The sequence below is a fragment of the Aethina tumida genome, chromosome 7, assembly GCF_024364675.1.
Source record: "Aethina tumida isolate Nest 87 chromosome 7, icAetTumi1.1, whole genome shotgun sequence".
NCBI classification, from domain to species: Eukaryota; Metazoa; Arthropoda; class Insecta; order Coleoptera; family Nitidulidae; genus Aethina; species Aethina tumida.
Genome location: NC_065441.1, coordinates 12,742,661 through 12,768,434, shown reverse-complemented (window position 1 = coordinate 12,768,434; position 25,774 = coordinate 12,742,661). Strand labels below are relative to the sequence as shown.

At 27.9% G+C, this 25,774-nt stretch overlaps 1 protein-coding gene across 3 annotated transcripts in view; it reads left to right on the top strand.

Annotated features, from left to right (window-relative positions):
* The window catches only part of LOC109602307 (tumor necrosis factor receptor superfamily member wengen), a 52,330-nt gene that overhangs the window by 8,622 nt on the left and 17,934 nt on the right, over window positions 1–25,774 (top strand). Inside the window, exon 1 of one of the 3 annotated variants that reach the window (XM_020018651.2) lies at window positions 14,598–14,782. The exons of the other annotated variants lie outside the window; for them this stretch is intronic. The gene's annotated coding sequence lies outside the window, so the exon portion shown is untranslated. Of the gene's footprint in view, window positions 1–14,597; window positions 14,783–25,774 lie in introns of those variants that run through there. 3 annotated transcript variants of the gene reach the window in all.

Here is a 25,774-nt window from a genome sequence, read left to right as displayed (position 1 = left end):
AAAATGTTTTTCAATAAGAAAAAATTAATGAACTATTTTTGCGTATATTTGTTTTATTAAAGACATATTTCAGTAAATCTGTCGTCGTTACAGACAAAAGGTTATAAGTCAGCTTACGACAACGTCAACTTTTTTATTATTTTAGGCAATTCGATCCACTTACATCATTCCCTCAAAGGGTCACATGTTATGCTTGAATGTATACATTCATGTGTCCCTTTGAGAGAACGATGTAACTGTATCAAACTACATAAAATAATAAAAAAAGTTGAGTGGGTCGTAAGCCGTTTTTCATATAACCACGTAAATGATGTTTGTTCTATCTATAAGAGTTTTTAATCAAATCGAAGTTTTCTCAAGGGTTAAATAAATTAATGTAATAAAACAGTTTCAATGACAGCGGACAGACAGTTAAATTTATCTCCTTCGGAGTTTTCCTGACTTCCATTCACATACAAACATTGAGTTTTGTTTCTGACAACACAAATAATTTCCTTATGCAAATGATAATAATAAACTAGAAACAATTGATCAAAAGTTTTAGTTTCAATTTTAGTAAAAACTGGTAAAAGGGTATTTCTTACTCAATAAACCAGATCTTTACTTTGAAACCGTTGTCTAGGTACGTTTCATTGTCTCTTATTGTCAGCAAAATCTTGACTGTACTATGTAAGTAGAATAAGCTCCTTAACATGATTATTTATTCACATTGCAGCTCCCAGTTTAGATTTAAACGATTGCCCCGACCATACAATAAGTACTTTGTCGTCTAGTACCAACAATTAATCGTACCGCGGTCATAAATTAAGTTAAGTCTGTTTAAATCATAATAAACCATCTACGCTTATTGTTTCTCCCAGACAATTGAAACATATTTTTAATGATGATTGATACAAACAATTGAATCCTTGATTAATGGAATCGTATTGTTTACCAAGATGTACTTGTCTCAATCGACCTTTATCATTTACAGCAATTTTATGCTGCATGATTTTATATTTTATATAAAAGGCCAGGGATATTTTGGGATAATAAAAAGGGTATTAGAAGTAATTAACTTTTATAATGCCACAGGGTACATAAAATAGACAAGCAAAGCTACAACGTGATATATTTTTGTGGGCAATGTTTATCCTCCCTTTCCTCAATTTATTGTTTACCTAGATTTACACAATTTGGACGTGTTAAGGTAAATTAAGTGCAATCACGCCTCGCATCTAATTTAGCAGTGTCAACCACGTTGTACAAAACATTATAGATCAGCCTTTGATAAAGTGGTTGTAAAAGTGACTAGATAGAGGCAGGCTTTCCCCACGGCGGTTTTAGACCTTTTACGGCATGCTGGAGTGCCATTTATTAAGCTTAATGGGAGCATGGCTTGCCTTCAACCTAACCTAAGGTTTGGGATCGTTATTATTTGCTTTACAAGCATAACGTTTTGGGTATAATTGGGGCTAAAATATTCATTAAATCATCACGCGTGACACTGTTTTGGTCGCGGGACTAAATTTATAATATCCTCAGTAAATCATATTTGGTCAAATTAATTTTAATCTATTTTAAAATATTTTATTTATAAGTTCGGGTAGTTTATATTATGTTTCTTCACATTAGCTTGATACAGCCTAGGTTAATATAGGTGTGGTTATGTTAGATTATGATACGTTATGCTATATTAAGATAGGTTAGTGATGTATCTATCTTATCTTTATATGTTAAAGCATTTGCTTTAAAATAAAATAAAAACTTATAGATGGTATTAAAAACATTAATATTTTCTTTTAGATTAATTACTTAGTTTTCAATAAATTACACAATTATTAAATTAAAATATTTAAAATATTATGGAATATGTAAATTCTGTTCTACGCCACTGGAGGCTGGTTTCTGTTGACTGTTGACTTTGAATTTCCTACAATTGTGGAGTTCGTATTTTCTTGAGTCTCAATCCCATCGGCATAAAGAAACATTTAACACATCGTTTAGGGCTTAAGTGGATGCAATATTGAAATTTGATATTCTGGACATTCCGAACAAATGTTCAGAATTTTTAAATTGAGGGCGAAAAAATTTCGTACGGAAACTGTTTAAAAGCGTTCAGCTAAATTGCTTTCTAAAAATTAATTAGTAAATAAAATTTCTAATTATAAAGTATTCACCAAAGTTTATGCGCAGATACGACTGGTTCATTTAAAAATGTTTTACAGTTTGCATTTAATGTACGCAACCTAAAAATACCACATCATAACAGTCTATTTTTAAAGGTACATTTGCTTATTTTAAAATCGACTTTTGCACCATAATTTAAAAATTTCGCAAAACATTCCATCGCACATTCAAACACCAGCAAATTTGTGCTCGCCTGTTGCAGCAGCACATATAAATATATTGCATGCATGTGGGAAAACTGTTTCCTAACTTTTCACCAGCGATGATATTTTAACAATTAAACTTTTCACAGTCACAACTTACGGACAACGGGAACGTGTAATTAAAAGTTTATCTGGACACAAACTACGACAAATACGGACGACTAGCAAAATTCTGATGCATTTAACTGATGCCAGTTTTTCAGCCTCGGTTAGTTTACCACAAAATTATGTTACATATTTTGAAGGTAATTCAGGCGTGCTGAAAATTTAAAATTTTTAAATTCATCCATCTGTAGGTATATTTCGATTTTTATGGGTTACATCTCGTATGAGGAACCAGATGTAATCTATAATCATTTGCTCTTCCCTGAATCTTTGATATTTTATTTTTATTTGGATTGGTGAAACCTTTCACTTATTCATAGCTTGCACTACTCCTTCTGGAACCAATAACCAAATAGCTGAAACAGAAAATGTATATTTAGATATATTATATTATAATCGAATTAATTAAAAGATTAGGCACATAAATTACTTTGTACTTCTGTATCAATGCTTTGAACTTCTTGAAATAATTGAGACGTTTGTATTGACTCAAAACCATTCTTTCTGGAAAGCATTGATGTCGTTTTTATATTTCTGTCAAATTTGGTGGAATCTTTCATTTGCCATCGCTTTCATCAGTTTTACGGTTTGCATTTAATGTACTCGAACTAAAAATACCACATCATAACAGTCTATTTTTAAAGATACATTCGCTTATAAAATCGACTTCTGAATTATAAGTTATAGTTTAAAAATTACACATCGCACCTTTAAAGATGAAATTTATGATCGCCTGTTGCAGCAACACATATAAAAATGCTGCTTGTATGTGGGACAACTATTTCCCAACTTTCCAGCTGCGATGATATTTTAATTCCTGTCAATTATTCAGCTTCGGTTAGTTTAAAACCTAATTATTAAAAAAATCTATCTTTCACATATTTTTAGGGTTGTTTTTGTGTGCTGAATATAAATTAATTAATTTGTATCCATAATAAACGGTAAGCCCGATGGAGATGAATTTCGTTTGGTGCTTGAGTAAATTATGCATCTAAAGGTTTCTAATTCTTTTCGATTGAACTAAGTTCCGAAGTTTTACGTTTTCCATTGTTAATTAGTTCATCTCAAACATTTTAAATCTTTGTAGACAAAGATCAAATAAAAATGGATGATAAAATAAACGAATCTTTAAGTTTATTACCAAATTTTTGTAAGATTCAGCCACTTGTACTATGTAAATAGCTTCGACTTGAGCTTATTGGACGGGTCTTCTCGTATAAGAAACCAGAAACAGTCTTCTATTACTTACTCGTACATGAAGCCTAAATATCTTCTTTGAGTTACGTTTTCGTGGAAATTTTCACTTGTTCATTGCTTTCACCACTTAGATTCTCTGGAAGGAAAATCAACAGACTAAAGAGAAAATAAATTATAAATTATTTATCAAAGAATATTCGCATATATAGTTGGTTCATTTAAAAATGTTTTACAGTTTACATTTAATGTACACGATCTAAAAATAGCACATCAAAACAGTCCATTTTAAATTCGAAAATAAACTAAAATTTAAAAATTGTACAAAACATTTCACCGCAGGTTTAAACCCCCGGCAAATTTATACTCGCCTGTTGCAGCAACACATAAAAATGCTGCATGCATGTGGAAAACTGTTTCCCAACTTTCCTCCTGCGATGAAATTTTAACAATAAAATATTTCACGGTCACAACTTGAGGACAACGGGCACGTGTAATTAAAAGTTTATCAGGATGCAAACTACAACAAATACGAGTGACAATGTTTAGCAAAATAGCAAAATTCTGATGCATGCAGTTAACAACGAAATTATAGAAATTGTTTTTTACATGTATTTGGAAACAACTCCTTCAATAGGAGTGATTAATGAATATTGTCATTGTCACTTTTCAGATTTTAATTTTCTATCGGTAGGATCTACCAGAAACCAGAATTAGTTTATTATTTGATCATCCTTGAAGCTTTGATATATTTTTTCTATTTTATTTATGTCTTGGTAGAACTTTTCAGTTGTTCATAGCTTTGATCACTTTTGTAGCAATTTGTTGATTTTCTTGATGTAATTGAGACATTTGTGTTGTCCCAAAAACTTGTTAATGATTTAAAAATATCGATATATAGCTGCAATATACTCAGTGTTCAAAAAAAAAGCTACACTCAGATATAATTTAGAAAAATATTAACCTATTACAGAATAACTAATTAAAAAATAAAACAAAAATCTTAAAGCATTGTCAGAAGCCAATAATGGATCAGACCCTCTCTTTGATTACGATACTCATTGACGCGTCGACGCATCGATTTAATGAGATTATCGACATTTTCTTGTGGAATCTCATCCCACACGAACTGAATCTGACATCTTAGTTCATTAAGAGTGGAGGGTGATGTAAATTCCTTAAGCGTCGCCCCATCATATCCCACAAATTTTCGATTGGGGAAAAGTCTGAAGATCTAGGTGGCCAAGGCAGTAAATTCACATAGAATTCTAGGAAATTTAATGTATTCCTGGCAATATGTGGACGGGCATCATCTTGCTGAAAAATTAGTATATTGAAATTATTTGTGAGTTTACAATTACTCGGTGTGTGTCGTAATTGCTAAAAAGTATGAAAAATTGCTGCTGTAACTCAGTTATTTTCCTTCCGATAGAAACGTATTATGTAACATTGAATGAATAATTCACTCATCTTGCTATTGAAATATTATTTATTGATGCCAATCGGAGTTGCTATTTATTCTGGACGTCGGATTAAGTAAAATCATAAACCGAGAAACACAAATTCACCATTATCTAAATGAATGGTCTAAATTAAAACAAAACAGATAATATGATTTTCATGTACACCCGAATTACCCTAAAAAAATTAAGAGAAAAATTATTTACATTATAAGTTTAAATTTGTGTGACATTTTCCCAAAAGGAAAACGTTAAAATTCCAACCCACAATGTGTTATAACAATAGTGACTCAATGACTTTTCCATGTCGACTTCTCTTTACGACATTCGACTTTCTCCTGCTGTATACTTCAATTGCGTCAGCTCGTCAGTACACGATTATTTTAATCTAGGCCACCATTAATCCGATTAAAAAAAATCGTTTGTTGTAAACCCTAAAATTTCAAATTGTGGTTTGTGCGTCTGATCGTCGCCTAACCGAAGCTGTTTCGGCGGTGAAATCCCGACTGGAACGGCAAAGTAGTGTCAAGTGCAGTAATGACTGCTTTAAATTGTACGGCATCTTAAATTGTAATTTGCTAATATATTCAAGAGATGGGGATGGGTGGATTTATTTCCACTGGCATAAATCCGTGTGACAAGATTTAAATTGGAACGGCCTTCATGGTAGCGCAAGGTTTGTAGTAAGTGTAAACATGAAATATGTAGTTCATTTCATTTACGGCCAATTTAATGGGACATTGTTTTTGACTGGTAAATTATTAGTTAATTTGCAATATTTATTTTCACGCACAAATATGTGTTAATTTTATTTAAATAAAAACTTTCATTTTGACTTTGAACTCATTTTCATCCCCATTTTCTTTTTAATTTTCCTTAATGTGCAACGACAATCTAGAAAATTATCTCGACGACTGTGCCCCAGTTGTTTTAGTGGAAGAAGGTTGAGTTACTGCAGAATAGCCGAAAGGTTTGATGTATCCCACGCATCCATTTTCCATATATTACAATGCTACATGGATAATGGTGAACGTACTAGAAGACCAGGTCAGGGTAGAAATCCTGCTTGAGACTTAACTTTGAGACAACGATTTGTGACTAAAAGGAGTTTACAATTCCAGTTAGAAAAACGGGATTCGAATAAGTATTGAAACTATTACATCGACTTAGGAAAGATAATTTGCAACCCCGTGTTCCTATTTGAGGCCCGACCTTAACAGTGGATCATCGCAGAGGCCGTCAATTTGGTAGAATCGGTTTGGGAACGAGTTTTGTTTACAGATGAATCTAGATTTTACCTCAACACATGCGATAGATGCGTTCGTGTGTTTCGACTGCCAAATAAAATATATGCTCAATGTAACTTCGTAAATGCCTCCTTATTTGGTGGGGGCTCAATTATGGTGTTAACAGCACGTACCGATTTGGTGGTGATAAATAATGTTGTACGTTACATTTTGGACATTCTAGAACATGTCGTGTCATATGCCCTTTTTATAGGTCCAAATTTTTTACTAATGCAGGATAATGCACGATCATATACACCCTATGGTGGGACCATCCTAACCGTCCGAATAACTTAGAGGATGTAGAGCGTCTTGTACTCCAAATTTTTCAGATTTTGAGACTGAACAGAAGATGTGAGGCTATCATTTGTAGTAGAAGTGGAAATACTCCATATTAAGTTCAAATTTTAATTTTTTATAAACTTCAAATTTTGTTCATTTTAATTTTTTTTAGAAAAACAATATTTTTAAGATTTTCTGTAACATTTATATATAAAAACCTATTTTTAAATAAATATACCATGTGAAAATATTAATTATAATCCTTTATTAATTGTGTGGTACGTTAATTTCTTGGAACAGTGTATTTCATTCAGTTGAAACAAATTTAATACCATTGAATTAACTTTTGAATAAAATATTACACATCTCGATCGGGAATACCCAACAATCTGGACGATAATCAATCATCAATTTAAAAAGTGGAAAGCATATTATTTGGTTAATATGACACAGTTACATAAATATGAGTACAAAATAATGTTTGGATTAACCGACTATGACCTAATTATTCATATTATTTTTAAAACTCACTAATAAAGGTTATTCCTGTACATTACTTCCAACATTAGTTGGATTTCAATGTGGCACGGATCGCCCTAAATCCAACAACTTTAATCATTTCATCAATGAAACAATAAAAGACAACAATTTATATCAAATTACACCAACTTTTAACCTCCAATACTAGATTTGATACGAATTTAAGACGCTATAAACTTTTTTCAACTATCGAAGAACAAAGTAAATTGTAAGAAATGTTAGAAAAATGTTTAAGGATACAGTGTACGTGTTTTTATAAAAATTGGGCAATTACAGTGGTCCTAAAGGAAAAGTTACAGGACAAAAAGAACGGAAAAGCAAACGCTTCAAACTGTTATCGTAAATTCTTTTGTACTCTTAGGAAGACGTTCGTTTTTACACAGAAATGTTGATTTAGTTGGTTCATCGATGTTTTCTTTTTTGTAAATTATAATAATAATATATAACAGTAAGTAATAAATTTGAATTATTTTTAATTATTATTATAATTGATTATAATAAATCATAATAATTACTCATTAATCATTTATTTATTATATTTATTATTTATACCTTTTTTCAATTTAACAGTTTTATGTTTGAAATTATAAAACACAAAGTTTATTTGTTAATCAGATTTTAATTAAAAATTTCAGTGGTAAAGGGAAACATTTGCAGTTAAATTTCATTAGCAATATTTGTTTTCGTTTATATTTTTTACTCAAATTACAAAATAAATAATAAATTTGAATTTGTTGATTGATGACCATGTAAAGTTATTTAAAATTTTTAATACAAAAAAATGCTAATTGTTCAGCAATTTAATTATCATATCCTAACTAATTATCAACAAAAATATAATGAACAAATAATAGAGAGGATTATTTTGTTTAAGTTGCTAAAATATGTTACTGAAAATTAAACAAATCAGTTCTTTCATTATGAATAGTTTTTTCGAATGTTTTTGTTTATAACTGATAAATTAGGCCATATTTTCCAAAAACTTTTTTTTTCCAAAATTATCAACATGATCTATATAAATGAATAAATTTATTTTATTGTTTTTTTTTTAAGTTATGGGTAATGTTTTAAAGTTTGGAGCCAAGAGAAGATTGAAGTTAGTAAAAGAATGTCGGCTAATTAATTAAAAAAGTTAATAATTATAACATAATTAAAAGAAAGACAATAAAATTTTTAGGTTTTAATAAGAATAAAACTTCTAATATTTTGTTTTTGAGTAGTATAAATTAATTAATACTTTTTACTTCTTATTTCTATCGATAATCTTGCAGTCGAAAATAGAAAATACTGAAAAAACTTTATTCTACATATTATAAAACTCAAAGCCTTCGTATTAATTAAACGACATTTTTTACCTTTTTAACCCTTTTCAAAAATAAGTCTTTAATTAATACTATTTACTGCTTATTTCTATCAATAATCCTGAAATTATCACTTTGAAAATAGAAAATATTGAAATATATTTAATATATTTATCCTATATAAAAATTAAAGTATTCGTATTAATTAAACGACAATTTCTAAATTTTTATCACTTTTCACAATTTTTAAATTATAATAATAGTACAATTTTTGCTGAAAAATCGATTGTATCCCTGAAACCTTGTACGTATTCAATCCAGTTCGTCGAATTCGATCATCCACAAATTGAACGTGAAATTAAAGGAAATTACAATTTCAATTTATATTTTTGGGCACAGCCGACCGCAATCCGCGTCCCAAGGTTTAATTGTCAGTCGGTGGCACGGGCGCGTTGCAGCAGCAAAAGCAACGTAGGGATTTTCAAGGAGCGAGCCGGGCACACTTGACCTGCAACAAGTTTCTATAATTGGAAGGAACCATATGGCGACGGTGGAACGTTCCGTAGCGTTGGTGTACTGCATTCATTCAGTTTATTCGTTCCCACTTTTCGAAATTGCATCTCACCTGAAAAACATTTTCGCTTCTGAGACGAATTGTGAACGTTTTTTTTCCAGCCATCGCTCCTTTCGAACGTGAGTCAGTTTTAGCGTCTGAAAGGAAACTAAATGGATTAAGTCTCAGCTGAAATTATCTATTCATTATTTATTTTCAAGTGTTCATTAATTTTAAATTTGTAGGAAATGCATAATCAGAAATGAGGGACTAATTTATGTTATCAAGCATTACACAACTATCTCTGTCTAGAGTTAATTCAAGGTATTAAAATATGGCAAGAAATTGTATTTAATTCCGGTTGCGCAAAGTATTATTAAAAATTAATGTAATTCAGAACCTGAAAGTTCTTCAACGTTGAATTATATAAGGCCACACTCTTAAAGGAACGAGTAATTATATATACACGTTCATAACTAAAATATCATCAAAGTGTCGTTTGTTTAGATTTAAAAACTTCCGCTCTGTGGTTATTTGTGGATATATTTAGAGCCTCTAAAAGATTTAAACCTTAATTAATCAATTTCTTCCTTCTTTCATCAATTTTAATTACACTGAACCAATTTCAATACCGTTTTATATTTTAAATAATTAAGTAGATTTAAATCTTTACAAAAATGTGTATGTAAACATTAATTGTTTCTAATTTTATCTTATTCAAACACACTTTAGAAAACAATTTTTGCTGCGATGGTTTATCTTGGGGAGGGCAGCGAGAGTGTCTCATTTTTCATCCCGTTCCTCGTTTATTTTAATGCAAGAAGCCCGCATCTAAATAAAAATACATTACGGTCCATTAAAGGAAAGCCGGACAAAATTGCAATTCCTCCAGCCACCCCCGCCCCAACACTTAATCAATCAAAACGGTCTGAAAACCTCGAAATTCGATTGCGCAAAATCACTTAATTATACTCGTGGGTCATACGTGTTGGCTTATTAATTAATTAATGCACGTTCAGGGGATTGAAGTTCGAGTGGACAACGAGAGTTAATTGATAGCACTGTGGAGCCATGTAAGTGCGCTTTTGATGACAATTCGAAGCAGAAAACAACCAGGTAAAAGTTTAATTATATTTTATCATTGGTGGCTGAAGCTGTTATTATTGAGATACGAATAAAAAAATCTCCAACAAAATATATACACTACGGCTCATATGTTGAGCAACAAATTAAAAAACATAATCATTTTATAAAAAGAACGATTCTTCTTACTTTAAATTAATTTTATAATTATGAAGTCTTTAAATAATTCGGACATCCAAACCTTATATTCAATATGGTTGATTTTATAATTTATTTCTGTGTCCGAGATTGTTCCTTAAAGCTAAAAGTGCCAAGAGATGTCCATTTATCGATACAAATTAAACGACAAATTGTAAAAAAGTTGTGGAATGGTGAAAAGCTGAGTAAAATTGCCGTCTATTTCCAATTGTGACTGAAAGAATACAATGGAAGGAGTTCCCAAAAATGGTAGAAAACGCAAGACTAACAGAGCCGTGAACAAAAAGAAAAATACTTGCTGTTAGCGACTTTTTTATCAACACATCCCACATAAATGAAGAAATAAACGTCAGTGTGTCTGTGTCTATGGTAGATTAGACCTACTGTAAAGCATGATGGAGAAGGCGTTATGGTTTGGGAATGTTTTTCTGGGTTTGCCATGGGCCCGTGGGATAATGAATCGTTTCATTTATTGGAGAATCATATAAGCTTCTATTTGCTGAAGATAACATGAGTTTAAGGTGGACCTTCCAGCATGATAACGATCCGAAACGTACGTCTAACTTAATTAAAGAATGGTTTGTTTCTCAAGGAGTATGAGTAATATCTTGACCAGCACAAAGATCAGTCCTCAATTCAATTGAAAACCTTTGGGATAAAATTGATCGCACTCTACGAAGATATTCAAAATCAGTGGAAAAAAATATCGAGCGGTTATATTGGGAAGCTATTGAATTCAATAAAAAATGGTCTTTAGAAGTTATTGAAAATAAAGGTTATGCTACTAATACTAAATAAAGAAAGTTTAAATGTAGGTTGGTTGTTTTATTTTATAGTTACTCTACTTTTGACCCTTGAATTTCAAATATTAATAAATACCAACTAATAATACCCACTAATAAACCATTATATTAACGTATCGTTATTATCAAACGTACTGAATAACTGACAAAAATATGGACATTTAAAGTACACTTTTATCAAGACAAATGAAAATTTTTAAAGATGTAACTTTCAGATAGAACAAGATATTCACCTTGAATAAAAACCATGTTAAATCATGTCAATCTAACTAAATTGTGACAAACTTCCCTATACTAAATGAATACTATCAACTGTTTTTTAATGCAAAAGATGATCTTCTGTTACCTAATTTGAAAGGTATTTTTATTCACTATTCAATGCTGTTTTACTGGTTAAAATGGTGAGTTTTGAGCATTTATTTAATATGTATGACGAAATTCTTTCAAACAATAGGCATTAAAGGTCGATATTTAGACAACAGAAGACAGTTTTACTATTTCATTTCATTTCTGAATTGTTTCTTGGTAAGCAAATGGAATCTTAATTTGATCTGTAACCTCCTCTGAGAGAGCACTCAAATTTTTCAATGGAGTGTAGAAATGATATATCATCTAAAGTTTTACTTTATGTTCAATTCTATAATGTTATTATTTTGAAATTTATTGCAAGAATTAAGATGAATGACGTTAAGGTCGTCCTGAAACCTACACCGACGAAGAAATTAGGCAATATCCTCGTGGTACATGACAATTTCTGAATTGCTGTGAATCAACTATGAGAGAGGCTTCATACAATCATCAAAATATTGGACAAATGACTTCCACATAAATTAAGTATAGTGAAATAGTATTAACAAGAGATAAATTTTGATGACTGTATGGTGGGCAATAGTATTAACTGATTTACTAAACTGTTAAATGGGAAGTTCTATCACATCCATCATATAATCCATAGATTTCTCTATATGACAATTAATTATTTTTGTCGTTATCCAATTTTTTTTAGAATTTCAAAGGGAAGCCAAAGAGGAGGTTAACCTTTTCTTCACTTCCAAGAACCTAGAATTCACGTTGAAACGATTTGGTTTTGTGTTAATGATGTTAATTGAATAATTTGAAATTCTATCCACAGTAACTTCCCTTTTAGCTTAATTAATTTTAAATCTGTACAAACCATCCAAAACAATAAAATTATCGATATACATTTAACAGCCGGATGTGAAACATCCTTAAATAATTCAAATATCATACCTCTAAATGGAATCCGGAATTAATAAAATTAATGTTTTATTATGTAACAAAAGCGAATTGAACTCACGTTTTACAAGCGAACAAACCCAGATGTTTTCACATGGCAAACGGGATCAAACTACAAACTTCATCAAAGTAATTTCAGCAGATTTTCGTTGTTGATTTCCATTAAACCGCCGCAAAGTCAGTCTGTTAATCAACATAAAGAATTTGTTGTCGCTTTGGTAATGTAGCTAGTTTATCGTGTCATCTATTAATTGAAATTGTCTGTTGAATTAACGACTCCTGAATGATCCACTCCCAACGAAATAATTAAGCAGATATTCTTGAAACTGCGTTTCCTTCCTTAATGGGACGGATACTCTTGAATTATTCAGCGGTTTTGTTCTTTTACGTTTTATTGTTTTACCGTGATTTATTTTTGGGAAATCCTTAATTTAGAGAAGAGAAATTGCCGCGGATTTTTTATACAGCCGTTTGAATACTTCAAATTGTGGTCTTGTTTCCTTTGTACAATCCATTATTTTTGCGGCTTCCATTAAAATGTAAAATAAGCGTAATTAATTTTGCGGTGTGACAGATAAAGTTTGAAATTATCCGGTGTACTTTTTTAAATTAACTTAAAATGTATAATAAAAATCAAATATGCATGTCTTTCATTAAATATCAATTTTGGGTTTGTGTCTGTCGAGTAAATTGTGTGTGTTTAGCTCCAATATGCATCGGAAATGTGGTCTGAGTGAAAAATTGACAATAAAATTGTCGTTAGCAAAACCAATTTCCAACCACAAAATAAGAACTATGTGAAAAATTCACATGACAGTTGATGTCACTATATTAAGCCCTAATAAAATAAATTTGAAGACATAAATAAATACTTTAAATTATTAAAATTAATATGAATTTTACAGAATTCTTCTTATTATTAAACCTCTATATTAATTGTTACATTTGTTTTTAGCTATACAATAATTGTACACCCAGTAAAGATTTTAATCAAAATTTCACCAGTGTATATTTTATTGTCACAAAACATGCGAAAGCTTTTATGTGGGGAGGAGAAATAAATCCCTTTATACGGAATAGCATGAATATTTAAAATAATTAATTAACAAATATCCAACACATTTATTATTTTTAACAATGAATTGAAAACATTAAATTTATACTATAAATTCCTGCAATTCATAAGGCAGAGAAAATTTAAATAAATATAATTTTCAAAATTAGTTCTACTGTCCATTTGAAGGTACATTTAAAACACTGATTAATTAAGAATATTTGCCATATTTTTTAAACTATTCTTTCCCTATCTCTTAAAATAAAATGGTGGTACCACATTAAACACTGGAAAAGATTAAGGTCTGTAATTTCAACTGAGTAAAGAGAAGATAAACTTGTATCAAAACAAGAGTTTTCTTTGATTTGTAGTTTACATTTTATATCTTATACATTAGCTGTTACTCAGGCTAAAATGACCATTATATAAAATTGATAAATTTTGTTAATGTTTTAAAGATTTTTTTCATAAGAATATTAGATATTCTAAATTATCACTTAAAAACTGTAGCCACAAAAAATCGATATACTAGAATTAGGAATTTTCTCTAAAAACTCCATTCATAGAGTTTAGTCCTAAATATTTTATTTGAGTTATCTAGTAAACATAAATGGCCTAATAAAAATATCGAGTTTTATATAAATTAAATATATTGTTTTAAAAAAATTCTAATAAAAACTTAAAAAAAAATTGATAATAATAAACTCGTCCCTGTAAATAAATCTAATTATTATTTATAATAATTAACTTTACAAAAATTTATATGAATGCCCACAGATTTCTTTAGTAATTACTACGCATAATTAAATGAACAAGATTTTCACATTTTAAAGCATCCCTTTGATGCAATATTTTTTTACTAAGATGTGGCTAAACAATCATCTCTCAATAAAAAGTGTCTTCAGCACGTACTCTACTGCCATGATGTTCTACGGTACTACCATCTAATACTGCACCGTTTAAGCGAGAAGTGGTTGCCTCCCTCAAGCAGTGCCAGTGCCCCAAGACCCCGCCGCTGGCCACGGCTGCAATGGGGCACTGTTTCTATTTACCGACGAACTTTTCAACTCGACGGAACGGTTCCGTCAGTATAGTACGACATCGTGGACCGTTTGCATGTGGTGCGCCGTTTCCAAGTTCCGACCATTAAACCGTGACGGTACACTTGAGGAGGGCTTCAAACCGCGACTCCCCGCCAGACGGAAAATGTGATTTTGGTGTTTGGTGTAGACACGAGGGGTTCGTTCGTCTTTCGGTATTGTTCTGTTGCTGTGGATATTTATAAAATGCTAAGGTAAAATGTTCAAATATTTTCGGAGCTTTCTTTGATTTAGTACTTTTAATAGTCAATTGTTAATATTCCAGCTGGTAACCTTTGTCTATAAATATAGATGATTCTAAATTACAATATTATAGATTTATAAATGTATTAAAATATACAAAATTTTCGGATTATTTTCAAAAAAATATTGAATTATTATTAAGTAGTAAGTGTACTAAATATAGGATTATATTCATAATATAATATTATTTAAATTTAATAAATATTTTAAGTATTCTAAACTAAATATATTTAATATTAAATTAAAAAAAAAATGTTGGATTAAAATAAAATTTTTATAGTTAAAAATATTAATAGACTAAATTTTCAGTTCCTTTTAATAATTTAAAAATAAGTTTTTATGATTTTAGAACAAATGTTCCAAATTGAAATAATTAAACAAAGATACATGTGAGGATAAAAATTTATTTATTTTTTTAAATTTGAAATCTTTGAAATAATAATAATCTTTATTTTATTTTTCATATTTTTGATATTTAATTTTTACATACAAAAATTAATATTGTGAAATTAATTTAAAATGGTTATATTAGTATTTGATAATAAACAATTATTCAATATAATTTATCAATTATATTTTAATAATATTTTAATTTTTTAATATTTATTTATAAATGTACATTTTAAATATTTAAAATATTACTAATATTATATTTTTGCATCTTTAGGTAATTTTTGATACATAATATTTATAGAATAAAGAAGAAGAATTTTTATAGAATATTAATTATTTAGAAATATTATTATTGATTACTTAATTTTTTTTTTATTTTTTATAGAAAAATAATAATACTACATTTTACTATTTCATATAAAAATCTAAGAAATAGTTGTGTTAAAATATTTTTTTGTATAATTCTTTCAATTCTCAATTGTTATAATGTATAAAATTTAAATAATTGATTTGATTGACACAGTTCAATTTCCAATAAAATATGATGCTTTTTTTAAATTATTCTAATTAATTTTAACTATTTTTTATTTTAAATATTTTCTATTGCAACATTTAATTAGAGTTTTTATAAATATATTTTATCTATGGTAATATTTTTTTATAAAAGATATTGAGGAATTCCTAACATTTATTTTTAATTTTAATTATATATATTATGATTAGTTAATAATGTTAATTAATATAATAATTAATTAGTCAATGTAATAATTAATATTATTTCAATTTGTAACATTATATATTATATTATTTTTAATATGATTTTTTAACAATTCAGAATATGAATAAAAATATCTCTCTTATATCAGGCTTTAGTTATAATAATTTTTAATAATATATTTTATTATAACTTATTCACAATTTTATTTAAATATATTTTAATAAAATTAGATTAAAATTTTGTAAAAAAATTAAAAATGTTCTCTAAAGATTATAATAAAACTGTTATAATAATTTTTATGTTAAAAGATCTTGAAAATATTTAAAAATATTAAAAAACTATATAAAGATATTATTTAAAATTTCATTAATTCATATTCATATATTTTTTGATATTTAAAGAAATTATATACTTAATATATTCAAAAATTTAAAAATTTACTTACTCAAATTTTTAACAATAATAATTTGTAACAATACATTTTATTATTAGATTTTGAATTTTCTCGTATAAAATGTATATTTCTTATTGGAACACCGTTATGTTACCTTGTTCTAAGGTTCAAAAACTCATCTTACGTAAAAAACTTAATTAAGATGCATGGCATGATTTTTTTACTGAAAGAAATAACATTTATTGTCGGAGGTGGATGACTAAAAACACTAATAGATGAGCAATGGCGACGGTTCTTTCTTAAATTGCCACTCCGGATTATTGTTACAGAAAAAGTCCTCTTTCTGATTGAATTCGAAGCGTGAAAGCACCTTTTATTTAACATTTTCACTGTTCCTCTCATAAAATTCATTATTAATTAGTACATAATAATGGTGTTACAATTATAGTCATTGTAACAATATTTTTATCACTGTTGGGTTAATACTGAAACGATAATTACTATTTGCATGTGTTGTACTCTGGTAAACACTCAATTAGCATCAAAACAATAAATGAAGGATTTTGTTTCCAAATTAATTTAATAAAATGGTTAAATTAATCAACATTTTACTTTCTACATATTAACAGTATTTTAATTTTTAACAAGATCAAACAAAATGAATATTTTTAAATATTTGATATATTCATATATTTTTAATTAATTAATTAATTAATTAATATTTTTATAATCAACTGTCCAGAATTTTATAATATTTGTCCAGAATTTTTTGAGAAATACTTTATTTTTTAGAATTTTTTTATGGGATCAATACAATTAAATTTAAATATGTGTTTTGATATTTGTAAATGTTTCTACTTTAATAATAACTCAGAAATTTTTCTACAATTAATAATATTTTACTTGAATTTCTTGAAAAGTTTATCCACTGTTGTAACAACACATTTTAATATCACATCTTGAATTTTATCGTGTAAAATGTAAATTTTCATTAGAACTCTGTTATGTTACTGTTTAATATACCTTGTTCTAAAATACAAAAAGCACTTCCTCCATAGAAAACCTAATTAAGATGCATAGCATGAGTTTTTTTAATGAAAGAAGTAACTTTTATTGTCGGAGGTGGATGATTAAAAACACTAATAGATGAGCAATGGCGACGGCTCTTTCTTAAATTGCCAGTCTGGATTATCGTCCGAGCTCACAGAAGGAGACTTCTTTCCAATTGAATTTGAAGCGTAAAAGCAGTTCTTTCACCTCTTAACATTTTCAACGTTGCTCTCGTGTAAATAATTATTATTACATGTGTTACATTAGTACAAACTATAATAGAATTCATTACAGCAATATTTTTAGCACTATCGAAGCGACAATTACCATATTAGCCACGTGTATTTTGCAAACCATAGTAAACACTCAATTAGCATTAAAACAATGAATTAAGTAATTTAAATAACATGTTACACGAGTTGCACTTAAAAGTAAGTTTATTACAAATTGTCTAAGGTTTGTTTACGCTCATCTAGGCGTATGATTTAATGGAGATCAAATTATTTCAAACCACGCCACTTATAGTAATTGGTTTATAAATAAACTATTTTATTTAAATTGATTTAATCAATTAATTTAGTGTTGCACTTATGGAACCAAAACTGTAAATATTGCATTAATAAAGACCACATGTTTAAAACAATCTTGTATTTATTGTTGTCCGACTGATAAGTGAAATAAACCTTGGATTGTTCTTAAAAGGATTTGCTGACACGTTTACCTTTTGTGTAAAGCACGTGCTTTATTTGGTTATTCTCTTATATTTTTAAAACACATCAACTCAACAACAACAATCAGTAAGCCACAACGCAAGGTTAGCAATTGAATTTTATAACCCGCAACGTCAGTCATTCGATTAAAGAAAAAAACTGAGTGAAACTAAAAATAAGAAAATCGCAACGTAAGAATCCCATTGAAAACATCCACGAACGAACCGGATTCGAAAATAGATCGGCCAATAAATCCACAAGTTAAATATCTTGGTTTTTAGTAACTACCAACTGTGAACCGAAGTTAATTAAAAACGAGCGTTTCCGGAGTATTTTTAACCTCTGTCTGTCTATTTTTTTAGTGCACCTAGACAAGCCAAACCGATAGGAACTAATATATTACCGGGACGACAATCGGTGTCGCTGCTGTGAATATTTTTATTAATGAATCTTTAATTCATTCGGCCGGTTTTTTTGGAAATATATATTTTTTTTCGTCGTTCATAATGTCACATTAAAGTCACGAACGTTTTTCGTAATAATAGGTTCCTTTTTACGAAGATAAATTATATTAAGGCCGGTGTTTGTTTATAAAATAATAAAATGAATCTTTCCATTTATTGTGGGTATCAAAGACTCATAAATTTGAAAATAGTAATAAATTAGAATTTAAAAAAATGTTCTATAAAATTGAAACCGAATATTCTTAAGTATTAATAAATTTAACTATAATTCATTAATTAAAAATTAAAGTAACAAATGTTATAATTATAAAAATTTTAAATTAAGAGTTACCACTTCAATTTGTAGTAATTTTGTAGTAAGTTAAGACCAATTACTGGTTATCATATTTTTTTAATATATATTAATATAACTATAATTAATTAATTTAAAATTAAAGTAACAAGTGGTATAATTATAATAATTGTAGTTAACAGTTAAAAAAAAAATATTAAAAAATGATTTTTGCTTTTAAAAAGATAATATCACATCAATTTTTAGTAAATTTGTATAAGACCAATTATTAGAAAAATAAATAAATAAATTTAGTATTATAAGTTACAAATTACAAATATTCAATTTTTCAAAACATTTTATATGAATTTGATATAAATATATTAATACATGGTGTTAATTCAATTCAATCAATAAATTCATTAATTTCTAAAGTTTCTCATGAAGAAAATGCAACCTAATTGTTAATTTATAAGAAAAATAATAATTATATTCAAATAATTAGATTTATTAATTAAAAAAATCAACAAGAAAAATAACTTTAAATAACCAAAATTTGTAATCTGAATATTTTGTTAATCTTAAATTTTGCTGAATGAAATATATACATTTAAATTATAAATTCAAAAAATAAAATAAAATAAGATTAATAAAATATTTGGAATAAATGATAGTATTAAGAAATATTTAATTAATAAATCTTTTGAAAATAATATAGCTTATAAAACTTAATTTTTACGACCGCACTGTATATTATCCAAAAATCTAAAATCAATTTATAAGAAGAGTAATATATGAAATAGCAATGGATATTTTTAAATAATTAATTTGATTAATTTTAAAAAATTGAAAGTTTTTGAACTGTATATGAGAAATTTATAATATTTATTTGGAAAAATTAAAACAAACCAATAAAACTATCAACAGAAAAATAAAAATCTTTATTATTTAATTATCAGTTCTAAATATTTATGTCGTTTTAATTTAAAATTGCGTCTCATTTTGAATGTTAAAAAAAGAAACAAACAATTAGAATAATTAAAATGTTATATAGAAAACTTTTAAATTAATTAACGTATTTTTGTTTTAGGTGAGGACTAAAAGTGTCGTAAGTTGCCATCTCTTATCTTCAACTGAACGGAATTACCATAGTTAACAATAGTAAATTGTACAATATCTTCCTTGTCCATTTGAACCTCATTTATAAAATAACATACCATCCTCTCGTGCAGTTAACTGCTGATATGTTTAATTCAATCCCAGTAATTTCGCCGTTTCATTATCAAGAGACTTTACTTCCTCTCTCAACTGTAGAAACACAACTGATTTCCCAGTTAGCATACGACCGGCGTACAATTCCAGGCAGATGTAAACATTTACTTCCTTTCCGAGATTACCATATTGCCACACTTAATGATGGACGGACGAAAGATCGATTGCACTTCCGTATACTTAACTGTCATCAATTAATACTTTCAATCTGTTTCGAATCGGATACGCCGAATTGTTTCCATATGTCTCAATTTTTGGTTTCATATTTTTCTACTAAGAATGAACTTTGTTAGTAATTTTGTTGTTTTTCAATGATTCAGCCATTCCATCAAAGGGATTTTGGTCGAATTATCAATATCTTCGACTTACCAAGAAAAAAAGACATGTAATCATCACTCATGACGCAATTACCAGTCTCATTAGGCCTATCGAAATTTGACTGTATTTTATAATCGCTTTTTAAATTTCGAAATTGGACAATTTGTACAGAACACCGAAAGAAAAAAAAACCGTGATATCTAATTTTCCGGAACGGAACACACGGACTAAGAATTTCTGGGAAGTTTTATTGTTTGGCAGTCGAGTAAGTGACCCCGGCAATTTGTTATATTTCTGGGTTATTCTTTTCATATCTGAAGAGTGCTTTGACTTTGTCATCTTTAAATTGCCTCGCATGCCAAGGTTGCCGTGAATTCGCCTTGTATTTATTATGTTCTTGTTTATTTCCTCGTTCTGCTGGACATTGTACAATGTGTACAATACAAATACATTCCGTATTTCGGTAAATACGGGAAATATAAATGTCGCTCGACAAAAATACAACCGATTTTTGTTATGATGGATCGTTTGACAATGTGTGGGCAATCGATTAGGTCTATAGGTACACAATGAAGAATATTGGAACGTTGGAATTGACTATTTTTACTGGTTATCAAATTGAAATACGCAATATTGTGTCAATATTTCATTTTATGAACACTTTTTGTTGCAATACATCATTTTGAAATTAAAGAATAAAATGTTTCAGTTTTGTTAAAAATGTACCCAAAATATAAACAACTTGAAAAATCAAACAAAAACTTCTTACTATCAAAATGTCACATGTCAATATTTAATATTTTGTTAATTACATAAATTATTAATATTTGATAAAAAGAGAATACAAGAACAATGACAATTAATCAATTTTTAAATTACTAGGTAACAAACAAAGGATTACAATTCTTTAATATTAGCAGATATTTTTTTATAATTTAATTAATAAAAATAAAGGAAACTTCTTAAGGTTGTGTCAACTATTTCTATATTTTGATCATTTAAAATGTATAGTCAAACATTTAATTCAAAAAATGTTATTGATTTATGATAAAAATTAATTAAATGAATAAAAATAGCCAAGAAAAAGACAAATATTAAGTTCATAAAATGGTGATTAAGGAGTCTTTTTTTCTAACTTAATTAGAATTGAATACATTTGACTATTTACTTTGGAAGAGATAAAAGTCTGTAAGTTCAATTTGAGTGAACAGGTGTCAATTAACATGAAAATAAAAGAGTTTTCTTCGACCTAACTTATATATCTTATACCTTTTTTTAGAATAGCCTTAACAAAGGCTAATATGACCGTTTTATAAGATTTCCTATACTAATTTTATGTGGTCATTCGAAATTTTTTCGAAAAATTACTAATTATTCTATATTATTACTTAATTAACACTAACAACCATCAAAATCCGTTGAAAGGTTTACAATGAAATTAGGGATTTTTCCTAAAAATTTGTCTTATCCAATTTGGTGTCAAACATCAAGTTATTGGAACAAGTTCCATTCTATTTAAAGAATTATCAAAGAAAAAGAAATTAAATTAATTATATCATAAATATAAAATATAACCTAAAAAAAAATATATTTAAATAAATTAACAATAATTTCATTGAAAACTCTTAATAACTTAACTTACTGTTCAGTAATATATTTTTATATATTTTAGTGAATTAGATTTCAATTTCCATCGACAAATCTTTAAATCGCGAGACAAATCTTGTGAAAATTCACTCTGGAGTTATGTTCCAGACGAATAGATATCTCACGTTTCATCCCTGACAATGGGGGAACACAATTTCAAATCCATATCAATAGAATAATATTTGATGCGTTCAGTTTTGTATTATTGTTATTTTTTGACGAAAGAACGAACCTTTGTTCGAGACATTTGTGTGTGTTTACTACACTGTGAAATAAATGCCAGTAGTAGTAAAATTTTACTGTGTCTAGTTGTTTTTCCAATTTGCGTTCAAAGCTTTACTCACATCCTTTATGATTAGCCGAATATTTGTAGTAATAACTAATTAAAATTGCTCATTTGCGAATACTTACTGACGCCAGGTCAATAAAATTAGTGATAATGGTTTATAAGAAATGTAAATAATTGTTGCAAGTTATGTATAACAGGAGTTTAATTACCGACAATATTTTATATGCAACAATTATTAACAATTATTACAGATAAATTTGTGTTGACAAACATACGCGATAGCAATTTAAAGTTTCTGCTTCAGAAATTCAAAGCAATTACTAAACATATTTCAAACATGCATTTCATTGATTGCCCTTAAAAATATTTATATCTTTATCGTTAAATATTTTACAACGAAAACCTGCGATTTATATAAAAATGTATTGAAACTAGTAATACGACTGATATAAATGTAAAAACCGGGATAATTTTTCATTAAAGTATGAGCAAACAAAGAAAATAATGACCGTATTTGATATAATGTTGCCAAACACAATGTTTTATGCCATTAATTAAACTACTAATGCGCAAAATTATACATTACTATTTATGCAAGGAAATGAAAAGTTTTTATGGCAGTTACTTTTATTGAATACTTTATCACCTTTTATATGTATGTTTTTTAATGAGACTGCAGTATTTTTTAATTCTATACGTATTTTTATTTTTTATTGTAGTACATTTTGAGCTTACTAAATATTCATCAATTAAATTCACTACACAAATGTTCTATAAAATTTGTATTTACTGTATCAGTATAGGTAAAGTAAAATTCAAACATCACAAAATTAATTAACTTTTTTGAATCTCAACGTTCATTAAATCAAAATTTAATAAATTTCATGTTTTTATATGAAAGTCTTAACACAATATTTCAGTTAATATTAGAAGTGGGGTTAGGCTAGATTAGGCTGGGATAAGTTAAGTCAATAAAAGGCTTTATTATTTTGGAATATCTAAAACAAAAATTTAATTGAACTGTAAATTACTTGATCTGTATTTATAAATATCCCCAAATAGTTCTTATAAATAACTCAATTAAAACTAGAAAATAAAAAATAATATTTAATCAAATTTTGTTATTGGATTAGGTTATATTAGGTTGTGCTAAGTTAGGTTAAATTAGTTAAATAAATTTATAGTATTTAAAACTATGATTTGATAGCAATAAAAATAATTAATAAAAAATTGAGTTTTCTATTTCATATACCTACCGAAAAGTGTCTGATCCGACTCAATTTTGAAAGAGACGTTACGGTCGACAGAGACAGTAAAAGTCTCCCATTAAGGGACCAACTTGCTGACGTTTACTGTCTCTGTCGTAAACGATGTCTCCCTCACAATTCAGACGGATCAAACGTTTTTCTATCGGTATAACATATTCGCATATGTTATTTCTAAAAAATACTGTTTTCATAAAATTTTTATATCAATAAAAGTTATATTAAACCTTAAAATATTAAATAATTAAATATTATTAATTAAATAGTTAAATATTATTAAGTTTTACCAAAGTTAAATAGGTTAAATTAATTAAGGTTTATCGACATTTTTTATTAAATTATAATTAAAAATTATTTTTTTTAATAAGTAGAAAAAATTAGGTTCTTAAACCTTTCGAAATTAGAATTTCATGTTTCATATGAAATTTTTTATAATTAAATGTTAAAATAATTTATTACTGATACAATATAGTTCACTCAGTATTGATTAAATATAATTTCATTATATTGAAACAACTAAAAAAGAAGTTTAATAGCAAAATACAATCAATAATTCCTTTTAAAAAGTAATAAGTTTCATATTAAAATTTTCATAAATGTAAGGTAAATTAATTTATCAGTTATTATACATTTTCTAGGAAATCTTACTTCGTTACAGTATAATTTATATTTCATTCAATACCGACCTAGAAATTATAAAATTCAATTTGAACGGTTCTTGATGACTGAATAATCTTGTAATTTATAATAGGTATATGTGCATCCACAAAATTAGCGAAAATATAATAAATTATTATCAACATTGCACCATCTGGGTCAAGTATTTAAACAAACATTAGCTTTAATAAGAAAATGCACAGTTCCCACACCAAAATTTGCATAACTAGACGGTAAATTGCCTTACCACTGTTTGTTATAAATTTCGCCAGCATGTAAGCTAAGAACCGTATCTCTCCATTCCTGTTTATCCATTCATTTCCAGCGGCCACAAAATTGCGCCGTACACCGACACCCCCTAATTTAATTTCAACCAGCAAGATTTTCGTATTGCCGAAGTAAATGTTGACAATATCCAACCCCCGTCGGGTTTAATCATGGTACAAGTTGCACATTTCACCCGTTCGAGATCTTTTCCGAAGAACACGGCGCTCCGTAATGGGGACATTATACGGAACGCTCCGTCCTCCGTTACAGTGGAAATCCATTTTCCCATGCAAAATGTCCCGAACGCGGCACAATGGAACCGGCAATTGAGCATGCCACTGTAAAGTAGTGTGGCAATGGCTTTGACATTATGTGAATGAACTTTACTGTATTAAGGACTCAAATGCGCTACATCAAAGGACGCAATTTCATAAATAAAATCCCATTTTGAATAAGACTTAACTGCTTTCATCTAATAACCGTCTCACTCCTTCAAGATTAGGTTAACCAGAAAGATGTCGTTACGGAACTGGGAATGCAGCATGTCTTCGTAAATGTGGCTTAAAACAAACAACTTCGGAATTAATTCGTAATTAATTTATTTAAATGAAGTACAAGTTTATGCAATATTACTCATTAGATTAACTATATGCGTGACATGTTAATTATTTGTCTGCTGATTTTAATTGACGGTTTATCATTGATAAAACTATTGTTGTGAAATTTAATATACAACACGCTCAGTGTTATCAATACAACTTTAATAAAATTGTTCAAATTACAACCATTGTGTGATTTGTTAGGTTTATATTATTGTCATTTTTATAATGGCATAACTATGTATATTGCTTCCTTAAATAGTTGAAGTGGATTTAGATAAGGATCCATTTTATTTACTCAAGGCACTTCTATTATAACAATAAAACAATAAAGCAACAAACACCATATCAGGTAACATTTCAGAAATGCAGTTCGTCATAGACATTGTTAAAATTGTAATCTAATATTGAAGTGGTTTAAATTTACATAAATTCTTTGTAGTAAATAGTCCAAGAATTATTTATATGTTCTAATATAAGTATAAAATTAATGAAAAATAATTTTTAACTTTTTCACAATTTTATAAATAATAAATAAATATTCACTAATTAATTTTTTTATATGATTTTAATTTTTAAGAAGTTGCACATATTAAATGTTGTTTTATGAAATGATTATGTGTTATATT